Source organism: Epinephelus lanceolatus, chromosome 16, assembly GCF_041903045.1.
Source record: "Epinephelus lanceolatus isolate andai-2023 chromosome 16, ASM4190304v1, whole genome shotgun sequence".
Lineage (NCBI taxonomy): Eukaryota > Metazoa > Chordata > Actinopteri > Perciformes > Serranidae > Epinephelus > Epinephelus lanceolatus.
This window is the reverse complement of record NC_135749.1, coordinates 32,762,133-32,780,821: the sequence shown is the minus strand read 5'-3', so window position 1 is coordinate 32,780,821 and position 18,689 is coordinate 32,762,133. Positions and strand designations below refer to the sequence as shown.

The 18,689-nt window shown below is 42.7% G+C and overlaps 1 protein-coding gene across 1 annotated transcript in view; it reads right to left on the bottom strand.

The window, feature by feature from the left end:
- cacng7a (calcium channel, voltage-dependent, gamma subunit 7a) overlaps window positions 1-3,066 on the bottom strand; it is a 71,358-nt gene extending 68,292 nt beyond the window's left edge. The window contains exon 1 of the mRNA XM_033636257.2: window positions 2,790-3,066. The gene's annotated coding sequence lies outside the window, so the exon portion shown is untranslated. The remainder of the gene's footprint in view (window positions 1-2,789) is intronic.
- Window positions 3,067-18,689: the final 15,623 nt, after the last annotated feature.

The following is an 18,689-nucleotide window of genomic DNA, read 5'->3' as shown; positions in this document are numbered from 1 at the left end:
ATTTACACTGGGCAGCAGCAGTTATGAACACAGTGGGCAACAACTGAACATATCCAATATGTCAATTTGTCAGTGGATGTCCGCCTCAGATACAAACGCACAAAGGCACCTTTCTCAGCCTTATGAAACTGTCAACTCCCATATAATAAGGAGCAAGAAAAGTCCCCATAGAGCAGGTGGGAGGGGAGGTCGATGGATCAAACAAACTCCAGAGCTTGCTGTCTGCTTCCTCTAAGAAACCAAAAGTCAGTGGAGTTATTTCAACATATGTTACGATAGTGACATATGTCCCATGACACGACGCATTATGTTACATGGTGCTAGTAACAACTGTACTTACTTAAAGCCAAACCATGAGGTTTTTTTTCCACACCTAACCATGGACTTGGTTTCCTAAACTTACGGAGATAAATGTAAAAACAAGGTGTTTTACCTGTGTTGTAAGTTTATCTTAAAAAAAGACTACATGGTTGTAACAAACAGAGACTGTAAATTTCCTGTGAAAAAGGAGGTGTATTTTGAAAGGACACAATTTGAGTGCAAATTGACACGCCAACACATTCTCAGTCTGACCCCATCACATATCAATGTTTAGTCATGGACTTTCCATGTCCAGATACAATGTGCAAGGGACCATGGGTGCGTTGGCTGTTGATGTTTTGGAACACCATGTCAAGTTCTGCCTGTTACACGCATTGACTTAATTGGAAATACACTTCCATTTTCACAGGAAATTTAACATTTACATACAGTCTCTTAGAAAATAAAGGCACTATGTCGGTACACCGCAAACTGGCGTTTCTTTTCTCCTTCAACAACACACGCACATGGTTGAGTTTAGGCAACAAAAGCATGTAGCTGGGTTTAGGAAAAAAGAACAGGGTTTGGCTTTAAAATCTTATGGGAAGCAAACACCGCTCTCCTGGGTGAAAGTTGCCGTTTGTTGGACCCGTTCACCACCCCTCCTGCCCACCCCAGTCGGACTTTCGTTCTTGTCGTTTCCACTGATACTGCCGTTGAAATGTACCGCGACTGACTACCAATCATGCTGACATTAAAGGACGGCTTTTTCATCTGTGCCTGATGCCGAAAGTTACTGCCCAAGCGCCAGATTTTGGAGGGAGACCAGGTTGGACACCCTGTCCCAGAACATCCAAAACTGGTGCAAGAGGGTACCTAACGCATCATATTTTGACGTTTATGTCCGCTGAGAAAGTGTCAATATCTTACAAGTTCGGATGAGAATGTGTTGCTGCTACATAATAACGTACAAATAAACCTGTGGTGTGCAGAAATGTATATTGGGTTAAATCATTTCAATTTAAATTCAACTTATTTATTTTCATTTCAAGAAAAATGGTAAATTACAAGCTACAGTATTTCTTTTAAATGGTTTCTTATGCACTGCAAAATAAATTCATATATTCAAACTGGTCAAGTGGCCTGTCTCTCGACTATTTTTTTTTTAATTTACTGCTTCTTTGCGTCTTGTGTTCATAGACCCAGTTGCTTGTTTCTCTCGTGAGATCTGGCACCACCAGTCACTGCCTACCATTCCAAATGACTTTAATGCAGCATTAGAACAGCTAATGCACAAGCTGTCACATACTAAAGGTTAAACCACTCTATTGTGATATATATCTGTGGGAGGCACTAAGACATATTTTACAAACATGCCATTATAAGGTGTCCTTTAACTCCCTAAAAGCTGTTTGAAATGACATGATTTACAGTTATATTACAGCCTCTAAAATGGTCCTATCATTATGTGCTGCACTGTGCAATCTCTGCAGATTCCCCTCATCTTTAACAAATACACTGGTTCACTTTAATTACCAGAATGAAGAACTGGATATAGCTGGAAATTAAAAACAAAAAAGGGGCTCTCACTCCTGTCAGCTTTTTATCCCTTTTTGGTGACAACACACACACACACACACACACACACACACACACACATTATGCATATAGATGTACAGTAAGGATAGTGAGATGGACCTAGTATGAAGTGCTGCAGTCTGCTGGAACAGTATCACAGGATGGGTTCCCCAAAAAGCAGCCAAGACTTTTTAGAGCACACACACACGCACACACACATATGTGCACACGGTCTCACCCTCACACGTTTGCCTCACTCCTATTCTCTCCTCCCTGTCCCCCCCTCTCTCTCTAACACACATGTACTGTAGTGACACAATCACATCATCCACACACACTTTTCCTCCCCTCCCCTTCGTCACCCTCCCTCCCTCTCTCTCTCTCCTCTTCTCCACGCGCCGCTGGGAGCGACGCGGGTCTAACCGTGCCGTTCTCCAGACTCTATACTGACTGCACGGCGTTACAGCGGCGCGCTCCTTCCAAATGCGCCACACTAATCACTGTACAGTACATTCCTCCGCTAACAGACCAGCAAACAGCCGTGCACACACGCTCATCAGCTGTCAACAAAACGGCGCACGTCCCCTCAAACCGAGGGGAGCAGAAAGACTTGAGGCTCCTCTCTTACACAACATCCCTGGCTATTTTTTTTAGGGAGGTTAAACATTTCCTGTCAACACAGTCACATGCATGAGCATCATTTCTCATCCCTGCAGCCGAAACAGAAGTCCTGACGTGCGCAACCGAAGAAGCGGAGCTCGCCTCAACAAGCCCTAAAGAGTGCGAGCGGCTTTAGAACAGATGCGAGAGACGGGGGAGTGAGGTGAGATGGTACGGTGAGGGATACATGGGTGGAATGGAGGGGTTTGGTGAGTCGCAGTTAAACATAAGGCAGCAGAAGCTTTACTCACCCTGCGGAGCGGAGAGCTGCTCGGACGGTGCAGCCGACGAGAGATGAGTGCGCACTGGGAAGCCTGGGCACCAAATTTACAGTTTCCCCTTATCTCTCTCTCTTTCTCTCTTTCCTGCTCTCGCTGCACACACACACATACACACACTCTCTCTCTCTGTCTTTCGTGTTTCCCCGTATCTCCCCTCTTCTCCTCTCTTCCCCCCTCTTTCACTCCTCCTCCTTCTCCTTCTTTACTTCCCACTGCTCTTTCAGCACTGCGGAGAATCGCTTGAATGGGCTTCACTGTAGTTTGGGTATAGGGAGGTGGGACCGGTGTGTGTATGTGTGAGGGAGAGGAGAGGGGTGGGGGGTGGGTGGGTTACAGTGATGTAGGCTTGAGGGAGAAGAAGACACGCGCGCCCCCCCCCCCCCCCCCCCCCCCCCCACACACACACACACAATCGCGCGCGCAAAGACAGCATGGCATAAGAGCGTGCTGGCTGGAATTGAGGCCACATCATACGAGCTGACAGCATGACTGAATCAAACATACAGCAACAATTAGCATCGTCTAAGTCATTAATAAACACAGCACCTAAACATGGATCTGTACTGTGAGTGTGCATTTATTTCTTCTATTAACTGAGTAAAATGATTGACAGCAGTAAGTAAATCTTCAGCAGGGAGCCAGAGGAATGAAATGAACTGATGGTTTGATCTGAAACAGTTTTGTTTCCCCATTAAGCTAGGAAAATCAAACTTGTCACACTGTGGGAAAATGTCCCTCTGCAGGAGAAAACCAATCATCAGGAACATAATGACAGCTTTGTACGTTTCTGCAAGGCATACATAACGTTTACTGAGTGTGTTTACAGATGTGTTAAAACTTTACATTTCAACAAGGCTGTGGTAACATATGTTTAGGTTTCGCCAAAAAAAAAAAATATTTGGTCATGGTTTACGTAGCACTATATCTGCAGGAAACAAAGCAATGTCCTCATAGAAAAATAATCATTGTTCTTGGCACAGTCCGTCTCAGAAAACAGTGACAGGTAGCTACCGGACACCCACATTTGCTGCCTAAAAAGCCACTGGAAACACAGCAATGACTTTCTAAATCACAACTGGTTTTGTTGTCGGTGGTCTCAAAGAGTGGTCTGCAGCTTGGCAGATGTTTTGCCAGAAGTGACACGCCTTCTGCCATCCCATTCACCTCCAAATGACAAAGTCAGCTCATATTCTACGTCACTTTAGAAACGTTGATATGATACCTGTGAAAGGCACAAATATAACATATTTGTGGCTAAAAGGAAGGAGATGTGCCGCCTAGTCCAGGAGGAGGTGAGAGCAGCAGTCGAGGAGGAGAGGTCTTGCAGGACAGTGGGAGTGCGGCAACAAGGCACTTGGACAGGGTGGGAGAGCGCAATCGCGAGGAAGGTGACTTGGGCCGAGATGTGGAAGGCTGAGCCACAGCGGATCACGTTTCTCATCCAGGTAGTTTATGATGTGCTTCCCAGTCCATCAAACCTACACCTCTGGGCAAAGTGGAATCACCAGCATGTCCACTCTGCTCCCAGTGTGGAACCCTACAGCACATTCTGAGCAGCTGCTCAAAGGCACTAGGAGAGGGAAGGTACAGATGGAGGCATGACCAGGTCCTGAAGGCCATTGCTGAAGCCATCGGCGCAGGAGTTCAGTGGGCCAAGCGTTCCCCCCCCAAGCAAGCCATCACTTTCATCAGAGCTGGGGAGCAGCCTGCAAAAGCATCTGCATGCACTCTGGCCTCTGCAAGAGACTGGCAGTTGTTGGTGGACCTTGAGCAGCAACTGAAGTTCCCCAACCACATTGCGACCACCACCCTAAGACCAGATGTTGTTCTCCTGTCTAAGTCCACCAAACAGGTGGTTCTGCTGGAGTTAACAGTCCCTTGGGAAGACCGCTTGGAGGAGGCCTTTGAAAGGAAGCTCGCCAAGTACGAGGAACTGGTCAGCAAGTGTCAACAAGCCGGTTGGAGAGCGAGGTGTCTCCCAATAGAGGTCGGATGCAGGGGCTTTGCAGCTCAATCCCTGTCCAGAGCCTTCAGTTTGTTGGGCATCCATGGAGTGAGGAAGAGGAGAGCCATCTGCAACACCACCAAAGCAGCAGAGAAAGCCTCAAGATGGCTATGGCTCAAGAGAGGAGATCAATGGAGTCAGAATAGCTAGAAAAGCCATCTGGACACAAGCCGAGGTCTGATCAGCCTCAGCTGGGTTGCCTGGAGGAGGGTGTATGATGTTGAAAGACCCGAAACACCCGATGATTCCAGGGACATCACTGAAGATGTGTCTGGAAGCATCGGTAGATGTACTTACACTATGATCCTGTTTCTCCGCAACATTTGTACATTTGTACAGACCACTGTGCGAGTGATTGTGGAGAGATGATTGAGAGTGAGTGTGTCATCCTGGACAGTACATTGTCCTTTGAGGCCCACATTAATAACGTTGATTGGTCTGTATACTTTCATCTACGTAATATGAATCATCTTTGCCTGTCACTTACACCTCATGGCACCACGAATCTCGTTCACTCTTTGGTTATGTCCCGTATTGATTATTGTAATTCTGTGTCAACTGGAGTGTCTTCATAAACTCCAATTGGTATGGAATTTAGCCACCTGTAACATTACTAGAACCCAGGGACGTAATTATAGACAGTGTAGGCAGTGCAGTTGCACTCAGACCCATGAAGTGGGGGGCCCATAGAGAGAGTGGGCCCTCTAACAATGCGTTGGGTGGAGAATGGGCCCTTTTGAGTAAGTGCCAGCTTGGAAATATGCCTGTGTTCAAAGAACTCACATTGAATCAAAAACAGCGCCATTTGCTATTTTTGCCCCTGAAAAAGGCAAACCCACCTCTGTCATGTTTATTTTTTATTTTGTTGTAATATAGTCAACAGCATTTTTAACAAAATTATGCTTTTTCTATTACTAGAAAGCATCTATTAAAATTGTTATATTAAACTTTTAATATATTCTTTGGTATTTTTTTTGTCATATACAGATATGCAGTGATGACTGCAGGGTAATATGTATGTTGATGTTATCCAGTGTCAAGTTTCTGATCATGTGACAAAGATGATATGTATATGACAGTGTGTGCTGGAGCCGTCATAATGGCGGTAAACGCCACTGCTAGCCCCCTCCATAGATCATATCACTCCTGTTCTCCAGCAACTTTACTGGCTTCCTGTTAAATATCACATCGGTTTCAAGATTCTGCTTCTCACCTGGCCCTTAATAATCAAGCCCCCTTCTACCTGTCTGGACTCCTTCATATCTGCACACCCTCCCGTATTCTTAGATCCTCTTCTGCAATGTAACTCACATCACCAGCTGCCCGCTTGACAACCATGGGCACTAGAGCCTTCATCTGTTCTGCCCCCCCCGCCTTTGAAACTCTTTCCCCCACGACATTCCCAATATTGACTCCCTTTCGACCTTTAAATCCCATGTGAAAACACACCTTTTCAAGCTGACAGTCTGATTTAATGGTGACACGCACATTTAGACTTGCACTGATGATGACTTTATGAATACCTAATTTTTATAATAATGATTTAAGTGTATTATTATAGTCTAAAGAGGGAGTAAGATACAAGACCCAGATATACCTGTCCATCCTCCTTAAACCAGCAATGCACCTGACAACAGTAATTAGCGCTGTGTATTTAATCATTAAATATGTGCGTAAAAGATGCATTTGTGATTTAAATTATCAATCTATTCTAAAACAAATGAATGTAATGAATTTACAAAAGAACATGTATCAAAACATGTATCCATTGAACAAGTGACAGTGAAATAAAGAAACATGTCAAAATGTAAGATTAGACAACTGGGGATTGTTATGTAATATATGCCATTACATATTTTTAAGTGATGATGATGTAATATTGATAATGAGCAATAATGCAATATTGTGTAAGAATAAGAGGAAAGTAATAACTTACATTGGTGAATGTCACTATTGCATCATCAGATGAAAACATATATGAAAGAGCAATTGATGATTATAGGCCTAACTGAACCTGAAGGGACTTAAGAACAGTAATTCAAAGGGTGACTGGGCCCTGACCCCTGAAGGGACTGAAGGCTTCAGGCTCAGTCTCACTATTGGCCTCAGCTCAGTTTTATAAGAAGGCTCCATAGCATTATTTTCTTTCAGAATTGCATTTTCAAATCTCTTTTTACTCAGGATTGATTTAAGACTGAGTCCTGCCAGGCTTTGACCTTGACTAGCCCAACCACTCACATAATCAGTGTTTCTGCCAAACATCTTGCATTTGAACGTGAACTTTCTGAAGACATAAACATACAATCTTTAAATCATACAAGAGAGAAAGAGAGAGAGAGCAAGAACAGGATGTCACATATTAGAAAAAAAATGTGTGCATGTGTCTCCCTGTGCTTTTGCATGTGATATTGTGTATGTGTGAGCATGTGTGTAAGTGTGTTTGTGTGCTTGTCTGTTATGCCTCTATACCCTCTTTCATGGTTGAGTGGCCCCATCAGCCCCTGGCGACCCACAGACTGATACAGTAGGCTGTTTTGCCCTGTGACTCACTCAGTGTGTGTCTGTGTATGTGCGTGTGTGTGTAGATGTATGAGTACATGTGTGGGCAACAAGGGAATTCATCCCACCTGCCAACTTCAAACACACAGACACACACACACAAGGACCAACTACTTGTACCGAGACAAAGATATTTGCTGGTTAGTTTGTATTTGCCATGGACTGTAGAATAGATAATGGACATAGCCACCATGATATCACCCACTGTTTTGTGGACTGCTGTTCTGAACCTTCTAGTTTGGCATTTTGAACAACACCATCTTGATTTTTTATAGTCATCAGTGACCATATTTGGACGAGAAGGTGGAACATAAAGCGACCACATCCTTAATTTTTTTGGCATTGCCGCACTGGCTTCATGTACTAGCCCCTGAGGCTGCTGCTTGGTTTTTGGCAATTTGAGCAACATCCTGGGCTGAAACTGTGATTGGCTGATTAAAGAACAGAATTATAATCACACTCTACTGGAGCACTATTATACTAATTCAATTCAAGGATGTTAAATACATATTCATTTATAATTTCAGCTTGAAGTTAATCACAAAAGAGGTATTTTATGCACTTATTTTGAGCCAGGGCTCATGTTTACAAAATTTAATTTTACCATAACCAAATAAAAATAATTTAACCAAATGAAATGTTAATAAAATCAGTACCAGTGAATAAAGCTGAGTTTCTCTGGTTTCTTCATTGTTACAACTTTTTGACCCTACGCAACTGTCGAATAAACCAGTGCAGAAAAATTGTCCTAATTGTAACCTATCCTGAAATGAAAAAGCAAACAAAACAACAATGAACAAAAATTACAAAATTTAACGAGACAGCTGTCGGGGCAATTTGGTCAATAAGGTCATGACTTCACACAGAGGGTCTTAGATGAATATTTTTGCTCTTCAAATGACATGATGCAAAACAACACTAAAAGGTAGCACTGATGGTTTAGATACCAGAGATATACTTCAATTAAATGTCACTGTTGCTGTGCTACCAAGAAACAGAAGTAGTAACACTGTCTCCATTTCACCAGTTAGCTGTCTCAGTTCCGAGACAAGAACATAAGTGGTTGACAACTTTTGAACCTCCAGATTATGTTCAGCAACAACATTTTATTGCCCAATGCCAATGTTTTTAACATTATGAATTTCAACAAGATGTTTTGGAAACTATGGCACAGTTGATGCTGGATAATCACTGTGGGTAAACCAAATAAAATATGGTAAATGTATGGCTAAGGCTAGGCAACTAAAAGAACTTGATGTGGTTAGGGAAAGATTGTCACTGCAATAAATGAAAAAGCTAACATGAAGGAGGGTGGTGGATGGGTCCACGAAATCTCAGACTGTCACCGAGAGCCTGGTGTTTGCGCCCTTTATAAATGTAGAGCCAAACCATGATGTTTTTCTAAACCTTACCATGTGCTTTTGTTGCCTAAACCTTTGTTGACATCCTGACATTGGTAGCAGCACCCCGGAACATCAACAGCAGATGCAGAGGGATACCTAGAGCGTAATATATAGATGTGAAAGGCCACTGCAAAAAGCAGCGACATATGTGACAACTTGGGATGAGAATGCGTTGAAGTTTTGTAAAATATCTAACAAGTAACAAATGCTGTTGTCACATTACATACTTAGGGCCGGATCTACTAAGATCCCAATTTGCGTGTACTAATTTGCCTGCGCAATCTAGAATTTTGCGTGTATAGGGCTGAACTGCGGTTTGCGGGTGATTTACTAAGAGTGATTGCGCAAATGACAACAGGTGCAAACGTGTTGGAGACTCCCTATTTAAATGAGGGTTTTTGCGTGTTTTATGGTGTGCAACATGGCGAGTTTGGAGAGAAAGCGCAAAGTGAAATTCGACCCTATGGAATTAGAGGTGTTGGTAGATGAGGCCAATAAACACTTAAATGAGCTACAGCAAAGAAACCTGACTGTCTCACAAAGGAACGCTACATGGGAAGAAATCTGTGACCAACAGACAGGGACCTGAGAGGGAGGAGAGGTGCCACGGTGCGCAAGTTCCACCTGCGTAAAAGGAAACACAAATAATACACTCAACTGTCACGTTTAAGTTTTCTTATATTGGCTATGAATATTCATTTTGTGTAAAATAGGCTATACGATAAAGAACTGTTTAGCATCCTCAGGCATGGCATTATGCTCCAGCCCGTGTTGCTTGGTGATGTTATGTAGCATGCAGCAGGTCACTACAATCTGGGCCACTTTTTCTGGCCTGTACAGCAGTGCTCCTCCAGCGCAATTCAAACAACGGAACCTGCTCTTTAGGATTACAAAGGTGCGCTCCACAATATTCCGTGTGCGGATATGGGCCTCGTTGTATCTTATCTCTCTGGCAGTGGTCGAGTTGTGAACAGGTGTCAGGAGGAAGGGGTGTAGGGGGTATGCACTATCACCTTAAAAAACATATGAATCAATATGAAACATGCTCTTGTTTTTAATGTAATTATTTTACAAAGGATTTTACAAATTGACTCACCTACAAGCCAGCCATCTCCAAACTCGCCATCTCTAATTACGCATACAAACTGTTTGTACCTCCCTTTGACACGTGTTAAATATAGACGCAGCTTCTATGAGCAAAATTGCTTTCAGGTTTGATAAATCACTTTGCGTGTGCTAAATTAATATATTTACATTTTCTCCTCCCAGCACACGCACAATTGCGTGTAAACGCCCCATATTGCACATTCATTGCAGCAAACATACTAACTGGATGCAGACGTGCTATTTTGCACCTTTGAAAGACGCAACCCTTAGTGCGCTCTGTTAGTAAATCAGTTTGTACATTTTTTTGCGTGTGCAATGAGTTTGCAGATGTTTTTATACACGCAAACCTTAAGTAGATCCGCACCATACGCCCGCCGCGAGCCATTCAGCACCGCGGACAGTCGGACTAATGGGATGTCGAACCAATGGGCTGTCGAACCAATGACATGGACCCATGTAAAGTTACATAGGTTAGGTTTGGGCAAGTGCAGTTATGATGTCAAGTTTACAAAAAGATTTGGCATTGTGCAGTTATGTAGGTAAGGCTGAAGTATAGAAATATGATGATAACATGACTTAAAAAAACCAAAGCTTACTTAGTTTCACATGGAATACAAACACTAGTCTCCTTGGGGAAAGTTTTGTGTCCATTTGACCCATCCACCACCTCAACCTGCCTCCCTATGCGAACTTTTGCTCTTTACGCTATTTCCTTCTTTACTCCCATCAGTGAATTACTGATGTGATCACAGCCTTCCCAACTACTCCCAAGTGGGTTATTCACAGATTACTGGCTCATGATAATGTGTTATATAGTAATTGTGGTGCATTACTTTTTATAGGTTAACGTTCAAACAATGCATGAGAACAGCCATACAAAACTAAACACGAATGTGGAACCAACTTTAATCTAATTTCATAAGAGGTTGATCTTTAAAAAAAAAAGGGGAAGATATGTACTGTCATCCATATTTGCAGTGTTGCTGTTACACTGAAGAACATTTCTTGCAGGACTAACAGAGCATGGATGCAACTGAAGGACTCCTGCGATGACACACAGCATAGCAGCCAGTGATGCATCGGCAAATGTCATGAGGAAATCTATATCATCTTTAAAAAAAAAAAAAATGCGCGCGCCTAGCCCTCTATATCATCATCCCTTTAAGTGCAATGAGAGCCTGATGTGAGCTGACATGTGCCATGTGGTCTCTATAGGGTACAGCATCAATGGTAATCACATTCTTCAGTACATGGTGACGCTTCACAGCCACTGGCCTACATTCTCACACATTTCAATAGTGTCTGGCGTCAGATTGGTTTACCTTCAAAATGGGTCGTCCCCAATTCAGGTAGGCTCTCATCCCCTCAGCGTTACAGGACTAGCAATCTGCTTCCATAAGTCCCATTCCCAGGGGAGAACTATAAACTCCTTATACAGGGATGAGAAAGTGTGTGAGCTGGAGGGAAGATGGTTTCATTATCTGCACAGCTCAGGCTGTATGGAAAGTGTTGTCTGTAGTTACTGCAGCTGCGTTTTTCTTTGACCAATGATTTGTTGGTATCTTTAGACTCTGGTAAGGCTTTAGTTAAAAATCTTTTGATACAATCGATAATTATATTTTCTTGGATGGTTAACCAATACAAAAGTCTCTGTCAAAATGCAGTTTTTCTACTGCGGAGTATAACACGGTTCCATTTTAGGTCCTATTTAATCATCTTTAACCACTGGGCCATCCCTTAAAAGGATAGTGCATCCAAAAATGAAAATGCAGTCATTATCTACTCACCCATATGCCAATGGAGGCTCAGGTGAAGTTTTAGAGTCCTCACAACACTTGCGGAGATCCAAGGGGAGAAGGGGTAGGGAGATATGAGGACTCTAAAACTTCACCTGAGCCTCCCTCGGCATATGGGTGTGTAGGTAATGGCTGAATTTTCATTTTTGGGTGCACTATCCCTTTAAGAAAACACAACATCCATTTTCACAGTTATGCTGATGATCCTCCGCTGTACCTTCCACTGGAACTGGGCGATGCCAAATGTTTTCTGTCCTCTGGTTATCACCTTGAATAAGTCAAATGCCAAATGGCTAAAAATCTTTCTCACACTGAATGAGAGTTATACTGAAGTCCTCACTGTTCAGCCCAGTTGCCAGAAGAAATGTCAGCACTGTATATTTCTGCAAACCATCAATACATTACATTTGTATGTTTCATATGTACCATATCAACTTTTCTAAAGTGAAGTGAGTGGACTGAGTACATGAGCTGATTTTGTCAAAGGGAAGTGGAGGGAATGGTGGATTTCGTGTCACTTAGGCGAGACACCTACCATGCTGATAGCTATGTGAGACCAATAAACAACTGTTTGGCTGTTTTTTAATATGTCATCACTGCACTGCAGGAACTTTTTAGCCACCAAACATGGGTGTTTATTTAGCAACTCGTTGGTGTGTTTCCACGGAGTGTAGTGCCAGGAAAAGTGGTTGTTTTTTACCAAGGCATCATTGCATTTCCTGGCAGGATGATGCCACAAAAAACGGTTGTTTTTACTAAGCCATTGCTGCATTTTCTACAGGGATATTTCTATGAAAAGCAGTTGTTTGTTATCAAGAAATCACCATTTCCAATGAGGATCGTGCCACCAAAAGCAAGTATTTTAAGCCAAAACATGATCTTTTCCCAACCATAACTAAATGTTTTTGGTGCCTGAACCTAATTACACATAAACCACAGCATTGTAGAAACTTAAAATGTATCCGGCCCATAATAAGATATGTATAATAATGTAACATGCCAACATTTATTCTGGCAACTGGATTGCACTGTTTATCTCCATAGATTCCCACCAGTAGTCAAATGAACACTGTTTTTAAAATATTCTGTTCTCACTAAGCGTCACATGAGGAAAATGGTGTTGACGTAAGTTTTGAAATTAAACAAATTAACAAATTACCTCTAAATATATGTTCTATCCTAAAACTATTAAATATTCAAATCATTTCTCCTCGGTATGAATCTAGAGAGTGTTCTACATCATATTATTTTGTTATTTTGTTATCATTTGTTCTGCAATGATAATTTGTCTTATAGGTTATATTGATCACTTGTGTTTCTGTAGTCCTTTGTGTAAATTTAAATTAAAAATGTGCCATATCTTCATGCAATTTTAACTTCTTTGTACAGCACATAAGTTTTCAAATGCTTTCAAAATAAATGTATTTTCAACAATGTTGGTACTGAAAATACACTTTGATTCTCAACACTCACACAGTTTTTATGTCTAATTTTAGACATCCTAGATTATTTTCCTGTTATTGTAGCCTGCTTTGAATATGGGCAAATTATAGCCTACATTTTCAATTTTAAGTCAATGGATTACAGTGTTCTAAAGTTAAGTTGTTTTTTGCTTTCATGGTGAAAAGCTCAAACAGAGTTGAACATCAAGTGGAACTCAGCTTCCCAGTGAAAACACTTCTAATGAGGCCCAGAACAGCAGAGGGTTAAGGAACCTCCTGCCATTTATGGAGTAATGTGTGACTCATAATCACAAACATGGTAATAGCGAGGGAGCACATGGCCTATTTAACTGGTTATTCCCGAGTCAGGCCAACTGGTCCTGAGTCAAATTGCCTTCTGCTGCTGCACAGATCAGGGAAAAAATAACTACTGGTGCAGCCATCAGACTTTGCTGCAGTCTTACTGTTTCACAACTGCTCCAAATCCAAAGTATCTGTATAGAAACTTTCACACTTTTAGCCATCGTGAGGGATATAAATAGTTCCCAGCACCCAGTTGTTTGCAATCAATTTTGCAAATGGAAGTGAGGAGTACTGTTTAAAAGTTGGGGAATATGCAGAAATCATAGACAGTGGTGGCATTAAAGTGTGTTCTATTTTAAATGTCTTCTGTTTAGTTTCAAGGGGTGAAGGCTCAGCTGTTAGAGGTGGCTTACCTAAGAGCTTCTCTGCTTTTTTATTACAAAGTTTAAATAACACTATACACTGTAAAATGTAAATCTACAGTTCCTAACAGACTCCAATAATAAAAGCTTTAAGCAAAAACAATACATTTACAATGACTGAAAACAGGAAAAATATGTGCACCTGAGTTTAAAATGTCACCAATTCAAATATGAAAATGGGCAATGCATTCAATGGGTGCAGTTACACGATGGCTTCTCATTCGGAATGAAATAAATCTGAATGAAATCATTCGGAATTAAAGTCTTTCCAGGTAGTTTACATGGGAAATATTCATTCCGAATGAGAGTTTACACGGGAGATCAGTTTAATCGCCTTTATTCAGGTCCACGCAAGATTTGGGGCAGGGAACGTTTCTGATTGGATAGGGGGTGGGGCGGATGTTACGTGTTTACGTTTACCGGAAGAAAACACCGTAGTCCTTGTTCCGGATAACAAGATGCTTGACGACACCGTTCTTAGTGCCTTTTTCGGGCTTGTTTTGCTTATATTCTTGAAGCAGCAGTATGACAACAACCTTGTTCTGCTAATGCTTCATCTGTTGAGGAGGAGAAGGGAGGGGTCCATGTCATTGGTTCGACATCCCATTAGTCCGACTGTCCGCGGTGTTGAACGGCTCGCGGCGGGCGTATGGTGCGCCGCGACCAGCTTGAGGCGGAGCAGGCTGACGGCTTATGAGTTTGTCACTTTCTTTTTCATTTTAACCCACACCATGATCTTTTTCTAACCCTAACCAAGTGGTTTTTGTGCCTAAACCTAACCAGACCTTAACCACAGGGCATCATGATGATTTCGGAAAGGACTTCGGAACAATGGGTTCAATATGGTTGGAACAATGGGATGTCGGACCAATGGGCTGTCGGACCAATGGGCAGTTCCCGAAGGGATGTAGAAGGTCGAAGAGGGGAGATAGAAGACCGTGCTTTGGCGAATGGAAACCGGTGAGTGCAACGAGTCCGACTGCTCTATCTCAGCCTGTTGCTATGCGTGCTATATACGTCATCGCGCCAGAAGGGCAAGGAAACGAGCATGCGCAGAAAGACCGGAATGATCTTAAAGAGGAATGAGTGTATACAAGTGCGAGAAATTCTTTCATTCAGAATTAGAAACGGAATATTAATAGTAAGTGGAGTGCTAAACCTGAGGTCAGCCGTTCAGCCAGCGGAAGTTAGCTGCTCGGCTGCACTCAGCCACAGTAATCTCGCTCTATTATGGAGCTTTATCCCTATCTTTATTCAAGAGAGTGGTCTATCAGTTTGAGAGCATTATTTATTGATTTCACGTTCAAAAACCCTGCCCTTGCACTCAAATAGCCTCTGCTTGCTCTTGGATCTACTCTGTTTCTGCTCAAACTGTGTGCTCGCACTCAGATACCATGTTGCTTGCACTCAGATACTATGTTGCATGCACTCAGATACCATGTTGCTCGCACAGATTTCCTGCTCGAGCTTCGGCTTTTCTCCTCGCGCTCAAACTGTTTCTGTGCACTTGTGGAATTTCTGCTCTCAGATTTCTGCCCTGCGCTTGGATTTTTTTTTGTGTAACAACCCTGTCAAAATCCCCCAACCAATAGAATGCCAGATTTACTGTTGACCAATGAAATGATCCCTGCCTTCTTGTGGGCGTGCTCGCCTTAGTTTTACAGCGTCCTGGCCAGGCAGGTACTCTTTAACCGGGTTCATCCACTCCCACCCTCCAGGGAAAGCCCTGTAAATTAAATGTTCTTCTCTTGCTTTCTTTACCACTTTTGAAATAAAGCTCATCAAACGTCTCTGTTACGTCGGCTTTGGGTCGACCCAGTGCCATAGAATATACCCGCCCACATACGGAAGTCGCCACAGAAGGCAGAATTTCATCTCCGCGGTGTTTGTTTGGAACTGAGCTAGCAGGACACAGCATCTCATCGCAGTTGGTTTCAGGTAAGCTAACTGGAATAAATTGGCAGAAAATAGCTATGTTGTTTATTCTGTGACCGTTAAAAGAGGTTCCTGGTGAGTGGCAAGGCACGACTGGGTGTATATAGCACAGGTCCCCACCAGCTAATGTTATCTTTCGTTAGCTGTTAGCTAGTTTAGCTCATGTTAGCTAACAGGCTACAACTGTGGTGTTTTCATTTTATTTTCCCTAGCTGACGTTATCTGCTCATCTGGTTATCGTGAGCACTTTTTTTGGGTTAAAGTGGAAGGGCCCGGAGCTGCCACCCACTGTCCCGGGCAGGGCTCGAGACTTGGGATCCACTCACCCATGGTCCCGCCCGGGCCTGACCTCCGCGGCCTGGACGGATGCTCAAGTGCGGCTTAGAGGAGTGGAGAGGAGCGCGGAGGTCAGGCAGGGTAGGCCCGCACTGAGTATCCTAGGACGGGTGCTCAATTGTGGGTGAGAGGAATGGAGAGGACCACGGAGGTCAAATAGTGAAATTTAAGGATGTCTTCGGTATGTTGTTAATGTGATTTTATGGGCAGTTTATCAGTTGAGGTCTCCTCCTCTGCAAAGCAAACTGACCCGGTGGCTACAGGTAATAGTGCAGTTTTGAAACCACTGTTTTTCTGAGATGAAGGACCGATTGTTGAGCTGCTGTTAACAGTTAATGGAGTTTACGCTGGATCCCGTTATTTAACAGTTTCAACAATAAATCAAGCAGAGTGACGGACCCAAAGCCTTCAATCTGGCTAAAATACAGCTAAAATGCTAACAAAAAAAAAATAAATACAGTGGTGAAGTTGGGATTTGTTTCTTGAAGTTATGTGCTCATTGTCTTTTCTGTCTCTTGCAGGCTGCCAGGAGAAGTGGACTGGCCATCAGATATTGTTTGTGGAAATTTGAAAATAAAGTTGGTCAAATTGACTTTTGTCTCTTCATTGTGCACACTTACACACGAAATATGGTAACAGTCAAGCTAGTTTTGAATGTTAGCATTGATTTCTCAAATTGAATGGTGAAATAGCCTATTTGTAGTTTGAAAAGTCCGATGTAAATGAATAATGGTCGTAGTTAACGAAGCACATGAATACGTTTGAACATCACCTGGTGGTCATTTTCGATTAAAGGCCGCGTCTCAGCGATGTCTTGGCAATGAGCAAACGTTCTCCCTGTTATGTGTTAACGATCTAAACTTGATACATCGGGCCGACATCGGCCAGATGTGCTATCTGGGGTGAGTGCTGATATAGAGTATAACATCACTGGGACATGTAGCTAACAGTAAAATTATTCCGCTCACAGGTGTTATAAATATAAATACAACCGTTAATTAACCAACTGTCACACTCGTTACATTGACACAAACTGACACTAGCATTACGCCAAGAAGATGGATATTTCCCCCAAAATTACATTTGAATTAAATTATGAGTGGTCGTCAGGAGAGGACCAGGAAAAGGAAAGCCAGGACTCTTCTGTGCAGACCTCCAGGTGTGTTTGAATCGGTCCCAACATCCAGGTTTGCCAACGTTTCATCAGCCGAACTGGACGAAGTTACACAGTTGCAGATCAATGTAAATACAAAGTAGCTTGTGAGTTCCTGGCGCGTGTGCTGCGTTGCCTGGCAACAGACTGGGGGAACTTTTTTTTTTTTGCAGAGCTACATAACATAATTAAATCATTTATTTCATCACCTTTTATTAACATTTCCTTACTCAGCATTGCTGTTTAAGCTGTTGTTGAACTGTTGTATAAAAGCAATATCACATGAGAGGTCGTGACGTTGTACTGTTATATCATCACGGCTGTAATTGTCTTCGACACTCGGCCTGCAGCCTCGTGCCACAGTGCCCATGACCGAATCACAGCCGTGACGATATATAGTATTACTCCCTCTCGTGAGATATTGCTTTATATATATATATATATGTATGTATGTGTGTGTGTGTGTGTGTGTGTGTGTAAGGGATAATGTATAGTCAGCCAGTGACTGTTGAAAAATAACTCCCGACATGGGAAGAGGGTGGGAGTGGATGAACCCGGTTAAAGAGTACCCGCCCTGCTGGGACGCTGTAAAACTAAGGCGAGCGCGCCCACAAGGAGGCAGGGATCATTTCATTGGTCAACAGTAAATCTAGCATTCTATTGGTTGGAGGATTTTGACAGGGTTGTTACATTGCACTCGTACAGTGGCTACCACTGATATCAGTGTGGCAGAAGCGAGTGAGTATAGCACCCACCCTCCAGTTGCCCTCTGGTTAGCACTGTTGCTGTTGTTTAGTGCTGTTTATGGAGCACGTTTAGCTGCTAGCCACCAGTTCTTGTTGAGAACCATGTGTAGACAACTCAGACACTCTAAAATTTGCATAGTCACCGTCCACCACTGTCAGCAGTCACTGTGGACTAAAATAAACTTAATTATTTCCAATAGTGCTAAAATCATGTGTTTAGTGTTGTAAACGATCTCTCCGTTTGTTAGAAGCTCTGTTTTAAAACCAGTGGAAATGGAGCCCTGGAAATATTAAATGATTCTACTTACCTATAACAGCATATAGGCTCTTCTTTTTTACCTGACACTCCAGACTTTCATTCATACTTTTTTCTTCAGTAATCTGATTGGTCAGATCTCGGGGTATTGACAGGTTGTGATCCAATACCCTGAAGTTAACCTGTTCCGGAGCAGGTTAGCTGTTCAGCACAAGATGCCACAGTGAGTTATTCCAGTAAAAAGAGAACCAGCTTTGTAGTATTGAAAACCCAGAGTTAACCCAGAAGTTACCTCGCTAACGCCAAATCCTGCTTCACAGTACAGGTCTCTAATTGGTCGTATTTGTTTAACTGTCAGAGTTTTGTATTGTTAGCTGGTTAATTCTACTGAGCTTACACCAAGGAAG